Source organism: Giraffa tippelskirchi, chromosome 13 (assembly GCF_054371585.1).
Source record: "Giraffa tippelskirchi isolate mGirTip1 chromosome 13, T2T-mGirTip1v1.2.pri, whole genome shotgun sequence".
NCBI classification, from domain to species: Eukaryota; Metazoa; Chordata; class Mammalia; order Artiodactyla; family Giraffidae; genus Giraffa; species Giraffa tippelskirchi.
The window spans coordinates 111,292,888-111,300,536 of record NC_137287.1 but is presented as its reverse complement, the minus strand read 5'-3'; the positions used below and the strand labels follow the sequence as shown (position 1 = coordinate 111,300,536).

Sequence of the window (7,649 nt, the reverse complement as noted above, 5' to 3'; positions counted from 1 at the left end):
GTGCTGCATGTCATGTGGGATCCTTGTTTCCCTGCAAGGGATTGAACCTGTGCCCTCTGCAGTGGAAGTGCAGAGTCTTAACCACTGGACCACCAGGGAAGTCCTCACAAACCAAACTCTAAACAAGGTGAACAGAGAGTAATAAGCTTCCTTTCCAATATGTTCCCAGCTCCAGAGCCCCTTTTATCTCTATGGAACCAAATATTGCAAAAATTGTCATCCTTTTGGAAGGATCCTCTGCGTATGTCAGCGAGGATGTGTATGTGTCTATATCCTTAAAAAACCCTCATGGAGAGCAGCATTCTAATCACACTGTTCAGCACTTTGCTTTTTTTTTCACTTAACAATATATCTTGGAGATTGTTTCATATCCGTCCATAAAGAGCTGCCTCATTCTTTTTTAACAGCCATAAAGATTTCCATTGTATGGATGTACGGCAATTTGTTTAAGCAGTCCCTTGTTGATGGACATTCAGGCTGTCTCCAATCTTCTGTTATTATAAACCGTGCTGCAGTGAATAGCCTTGTACATCCAACTTTGCATACATATATGCAAGCATGTCTGTGGAATATATTCTAGAGCAGTGGGATTTATGGGTCAGTGGGTACGTGCCTCAAACAGCTTGATGCAGTGCTGAATTGTCACTCACAGAGACAGTGCCAGTATATACTCTCACCAGACTTTGAGAGCGATGCCTTCTCCATACGCTGGCCAGTTCAGTGTGTGATCAAACATTTTGACCTTTGCCCATCTGCTAGGTAAAAAAATGGTATCTCTTTGCAGTTTTATTTGAATTTCCTTTTAAAAAAATTTAAATCATGAAAGTACGATAACACATTTACAGGGGGCTTGGAAAATGCAGAATAAAGTTACATATAGTTCCACTGTAGGTTGCAATTATTTTTTAAGTGTATAAATTAAGATTCTTAGTTGGAGTTGCAATATCAAACTCTCAAACACTATTTGAATGAATAGACAGAAAAGTAGAACCTGAAAAGCACTGTGAACCAGTTCAACATAATTAAGATTTATACAATTTTCACACAACAGCAGGATACAAATTCTATTCAAGTTCCCATAGACTGTAAACCAGGAGACACTGGAACATGTCCAGGGTGCATATCCTTTTTATTAAGACTAGTGTTGAGCATCTTTTTGTATGCTCAACGTGGGGATCGAATTTGTGCCACCTACAATGGAAGCTCAGACGCTTATTCACTGGACTGCTAGAGAGTTCCCTCTTTTTGTATGTTTTGAGGCTGAGTTTCCTAATCAGAGAACTGCTTGTTCATATCCTTTGCCCATTTTTTATTGGATTGTTGGCCTTCTTTCTTATTGAATTGTTAGGATATTAGTATAATGGTGTAACTCTTGCCTGTTGGTAAATTTCCTTCAGCCTCTGACCCATCACAATGGTTACCGTGTGTGCATACAGATGTACTCCTTTGCTGAGTGGAGGTGGTGGGTTTGGAGAACAGAGATTCTTCTTTTGTGAAGATACGACTGATGGAATGAACAGTTCTACTCCTTGGCAGAGGAGCAAATGCCTCTGACTGTGGCAGAGACCCTCTCTCTGCTCCTCTGCAGTTCTCTCTTCTTTTCTCCCTGGTTCAATACTGAGCTTCCCCCGCCCCCCACGCCCCAGGAGTTCTCCTTGCTCAGCTTCCCCTTTCCTAATATTAGCACAGGCACAGCCCTGCCCCCCTGTCACAGGCAGTGATTATATAGCAAATTAACCACAAGCTGTTCGGTCCTCGTCCGGTGGCAGTTGGGGAGATGCTACTCTGAGTAATGACTTGTGTAGTCGATGCTCTCATCTGTAATTTGCGTGTGCAATAAATGCAGAAATAAAAACCCAATCCATATGAAAAAGGGACCAAGTAGAAGGAGCAGGGGTGGGGGAAGAAATCATGAATTTTGTGGACTGAATCTTACAGTCTGGCTTCAATTTCCTCTTGAGTAATGCAGTCATTGCTGACATGTGATTGATGGCTGTGTTTGCCTAAAAGATGGAGACAGGCAGAGGGAAAGTCAGGGAGCAGGGCTTGACTCCTGATACCTCAAAGTGTGACTTTGAGAGTGGGACAGTTATTCTCTAAGCCTCAGTCTCCTCATCTATAAAATGGGGACAATCATAATGATAATAGTGATCTCCAGTCAGGTGTTAAAGAGCCTGGATTTCAGAACATGGTAAATCCATAGTTAGTATTAATTTTATTCCCTCCCTTCCTCTCTTCCTTCCATCATATTAAGTAGGGGGCTTTAAAATGAAACTTTTAATTTTGAAATAATTGTTGATTCATATGCAGTTGTAAGAAGTAGTAGATTCTGCACACCCTTTACCCATAATTGTACAGTGATGACATCTTGTAAAATAATAGTATGGTGTCACCACAAGGATATTGACACTGATACAAATCACAGATCTTACTACTATTTCCCCATTTGTACTTGTGTGTGTGTAATTAGTTCTGTGCAATTTATCACATGTATAGGTTTGTGAATTCATCATGACATCAAGATAGATAACACTTTTATTACCATAAAGACCCTTCCTGTTGCCCTTGAATAACCACACCCACTTCCTTCCATCCCTCAGCCCCAGTCTCCAACTTCTGGCAACCAACAATCTGTTCATTTCTACGCTTTGTCTTTTCAAAAGTTTTATATAAATAGAATCATATAGCATATAACTTTCTGGGATTGGCTTTTTTTTTTTTTTAATACTCAGCATAATTCCTTGGAGATTCACAGAGCTTCTGTGTGTATAATTCATTCCTTTTTATTGCTAAGTAGTATTCCATGGTATGAATGTATCTGCTAAGTCGCCTCAGTCGTGCCCGACTCTGTGCGACCCCATAGACGGCAGCCCATCAGGCTCCGCCGTCCCTGGGATTCTCCAGGCAAGAACACTGGAGTGGTTTGCCATTTCCTTCTCCAATTTATGAAAGTGAAAAGTGAAAGTGAAGTCGCTCAATCGTGTCTGACTCTTCGCGACCCATGGACTACAGCCTACCAGGCTTCTCCATCCATGGGAGTTTCCAGGCAAGAGTACTGGAGTGGGGTGCCATTGCCTTCTCAGAGTTTAACAATTCATCCACTGAAGGATGTCTGAGTTGTTCCTAGTTTTTGGCTATTACTAATAAAACTGCTGTGAACATTCATGTACAAGTTTTCATACAGTTTCACTTATATTTGAACAAAAATTTTCATTTCTCTGGGACAAATACCCAAGAGTACAATCGTTAGTCATATAGTAATTGTGGGCCTCCCAGGTGGCTCAGTGGTAAAGAATCTGCCTGACAATGCAGGAGCTGCTGCTAAGTCACTTCAGTCGTGTCCAACTCTGCGACCCCATAGATGGCAGCCCACCAGGCTCCCCTGTCCCTGGGATTCTCCAGGCAAGAACACTGGAGTGGATTGCCGTTTCCTTCTCCAATGCATGAAACGAAAAGTAAAAGTGAAGTTGCTCAGTCGTGTCCAACTCTTAGACATGGGTTCAATTCCTGGGTCGGGAAGATCCCCCAGAGGAGGAAATGGCAACCCACTCCAGTATTCTTGCCTGAAAATTTTCATGGACAAAAGAGCCGGGCAGGCTCATAGGGTCGCAAAGAGTCGGACACGACTGAGCAACTGATCCACCATCACTTAGTAATTGTATTTTTAGTTTTTGTTAACCAACTGCTGAATTGTTTTCCAGTACAACTGCTGGATGTACTATTTTACATTCTCACGGGCAATGTGTGTGTGATTTGTTTCTCTGCATGCTTGCCAGCACTTGGTGTCGTTACTACTTTTTATTTTAGTCCTTCTTGAAGATGATATCCCATTGTGATGATATCCTAAATGTTTGTGTGAATATGTTTTTACCTCTCGTGTATTTATGTAGGGATGGAATTTCTGTTTATGGTCACTCTGTTTTGAGGATATGCTAAACTGCTTTCTAGAATGGCTGCATCATTTTTTATTCCCACTAACAATATGAGATCTACAGTTTCTCCACATCCTCACTAACACGTGTAACTCCATTTTTTTGGTCATAGCCATCCTAGTGGATATGAAGTGATATCTCTTTGTAACTTTGATCTCTGTTTCCCTAATAACTAATGATGTTGAGCATCTTTTCATGTGCTTCTTGGTCATTTGTATATATTACTTGGAGAAATGTCTGTCCAAAATCTTTGCCCATTTAAACATTGGGTTGTTTGTCTTTTTTGTTGTTATTTTCTTGTAAGAGTTCTTTATATAGTTTAGATAAAAGCCCTTCATCAGATATATGATTTGAAAATATTTTTCTCCCATTCTGTGGGTTGTTTTTTTACTTTCTTGACAATGCCCTTGATTGCACAAAAGTTTTTAATTTTAATGAAGTTCAGTTTATTTTTTATTTTGTTGTTTGTGCTTTTGGTGTTGTATCTAAGAAATGAATGCCTAATGCAAAGACATGAAGATTTATTCCTATGTTTTCTTCTAAGACTTATGGATTTAGCCCTAACTTTTGGTCTTTAATCAGTTTTGAGTTATTTTCCATATAGTGTGAGGTAGGGGCCCAATTTCATTCTTTTGCATGTAGCTATCTAGCTGTCCGAGTGCAACTTTTTGAAAATACTTTTCTTTCTTTATTGAATTGTCTCAGCACTCTTCTTGAAAATAAACTGACCATAAATGGAAAGGTTTATCTTCAGATTTTTGAATTCTATCTGCTTGATCTATATTTTTATTTTTATGCCAGTACCACAATGACTTGATTACTATAGCTGTATAGGTTTTGAAACTGGGAAGCATATGTTCTTCAGTTTTGTTCTTCTTTTCTGAGATAATTTAGTCTATTCTGTCTATTGTTTTTGTCTCTTTTTGCATTTCCATATATATTTATAAAATTATCTGATATGTAGAATAATTTTGTCCATTTCTGCAAGAAAGGAAGCTGAGATTTTTGGTAGGTCTGTGCTAAGTTGCTTCAGTTGTGTCTGACTCTGTATGATGTTATGGACAGTAGCCCGCCAAGCTCCTCTGTCTATGGGATTTTCTAGGCAAGAATACTGGAGTGGGTTGTCATTTCCTTCTCCGGGATTTTCCCAACCCAGGGATCAAACCCACGTCTCTTATGTCTCCTACGTTGGCAGGCAGGTTCTTTACCACTAGCGTCACCTGGGAAGCAGTAGGGATACTATAGATCAAGTTGAGGAATACTGCCATATTAATAATAGTAAAAGTCTTAAAATATGTGAACAACAGATATCTTTCCATTTGCTTAGGTCTTTAACTCTTTTCAATGATATCTTGTAGTTTTCAGCATATGAGTTTTGTATCTCTTTTTTAAAATTTATCCCCAAGTATTTTACTCTTTTTGGTGTTACCGTAAATGGAATTGTTTTCTTAATTTTATTTTTGGATTGTTCACTGCAAGTGTATAGAAATATAGTTTATTTTTGTGTATTGATCTTGTATCCTGCAAGATTGCTGAACTCTATTTTTCCGTAATAAGTTTTAGTAGACACCTTAGGATTGTCTATACAGAAGATAATATTTGTGAATACAGATAATTTTACTTCTTGTTTTCCAACCTGGAAAACCTTCCTCCTATTTTTGTTTGCCCTTCATTTCTTTTTCTTGTTTAATTGCCCAGTGACGAAGCCTCTATAAACTGTATGGTTGAGCAAACTGATGCACAGAAAGATCCGATTACTCATTCAGAATCTTACAGACTATAATACTGGCTCCAGGACTTAAACTTAGTTCAGTGGTTTCAAAGACCATCATCTCTACCATTATGAAATGCTGAACTCTTTCATGGTGTGTTTCTCAGAATGAGAAACTTTTTCCACTGGGCCGTCCCTGCCAAGTGTTTACTTTTGACCACAGCAATTCAATATTGCCTTGACAAACACTCAGCCCTCATCGGGTGCAGCATCTCCAGGCTGTCATTCAAGACATCCCACCCTTCCTGGTCACGTGATCCCGGCTAAGTCAACCATCCCAGGACGTTGAGCCTCCAACGCATGATGCGAGGACAGAAAGGGCAGGGGGCCCCTGATCCAACTGGTCTTTGCTTCCTGATAACTGGGAAACAACCATCCCCCAGTAGAGCCCAGACTTTGCATTTAATAAAGCCAGACCCTAAGCTCCACAGAGAGTCTAGGGCACTGGTCTCCAACCTTTTTGGCACCAGGGACCAGTTTCATGGAAGACTGTTTTTGCACAGACTGGGCAGGGGGTTGTGGTTTTGGGATGATTCAAGTGCATTACATTTATTGTGTACTTTATTTCTATTATTACTACATCAGTTCCACCTCAGATCAACAGGCATTAGATCCAGTAGGCTGGGAACACCTGGTCTAGGGAAATTAGTATCCATCTTAATGGGAGTTTATTTGTTTGTCACTTAACATTAGTTGGCCAATAGGAATTTTCTCTTTCTTCATACAAAATTTAATGCTTTGTATTATAAAATTAGTACCTCTTGATAGGAAATGTGGAATATATAGAAATTAACTGAAAATCAACAATCTAGAAAACATTTGGGAAATATTCTTTCTCTCTCATAAACATTTCTGTGTGTGTGTGTGTGTGTGTGTGTGTGTATGTGTTTGGAAAAATCCGGATCACACTGTACATATTATTTTTTATTTTTTTTCACTTACTATCATATGACCATTTTTTCATGTCCTAAGTCATACTTTATTAATGTGATTTTTAATGGCTATAAAATAGTCTACTGTATGGATATACTGCAATTCATTTAAATTCATCTTTTTTAAACAGTAAAAATTAATTTTTAAAAAAATTAATTTATTTTTAATTGAAGGATAATTGCTTTACCATATTGTGTTGGTTTCTGCTATATATCAGCATGAATCAGCCATCGGTATACATATGTCCCCTCCCTTCTGAACCTTCCTCCTACCTTTCACCCCATTAAACCAATCTTTCATTATTGGACATTGAAGTTGTTTCCAATTTTTCATTATTATAAACAATATTATAATAAATATTTTGGAACATAAATTTTAGCACCTGTTTCTGGTTAATTTCAAAAGATAAATTTCTTTAAGGGCAACTGGGCATTTTTTATTAACAATTTTTTAAAGTGTTTCATTTTGAAAATTTAATGCATACACATGATGAGAAATATCAAAACAGTTCAAAAGAGTATTCATTTAAAAAGGAAGCCTTGTTTTCATCTTTCATACCAAGTCCCTATATTCACTCCCCAGAAAAATTCAATATAACCAGTTTCTTGTGCATAGCTCCAGAAGAATACAGACATGGATATGAAAGGTATATTTGTACATATATCTCCTTTTTCTTGTCATTCGCTAAACATCTTTGGCACCTTCTCTTTATCACTTAACAATATATCTTGGAGATCATTCCTTATCACTACATGTTCTACAGCCATCTCATATTTTAAAATTCTGTTTCTTTTCATAGATGTATATATCATAATTCATTTAAGAAGTTTGTAATAGTGGGCATTTAGTTTATTCACAAACCTTTGTTATAAAGGAATGCTTTAATATATTATCTTGTACATACATCTTTGCACTCATATATGAGAACATTTGTGGAGTAAATACCGAAAGTATTTAAAGTATTATACATTTAAAATTTGAATGTATACAACCAAAATGCCTTCCAAGGGTGA

At 37.9% G+C, this 7,649-nt stretch overlaps 1 non-coding gene across 1 annotated transcript; it reads right to left on the bottom strand.

The window, feature by feature from the left end:
- Nucleotides 1-27: 27 nt before the first annotated feature.
- TRNAG-UCC (transfer RNA glycine (anticodon UCC)) lies at nucleotides 28-99 on the bottom strand. The gene has a single exon. It is a non-coding gene; the product is annotated as a tRNA-Gly (tRNA).
- Nucleotides 100-7,649: the final 7,550 nt, after the last annotated feature.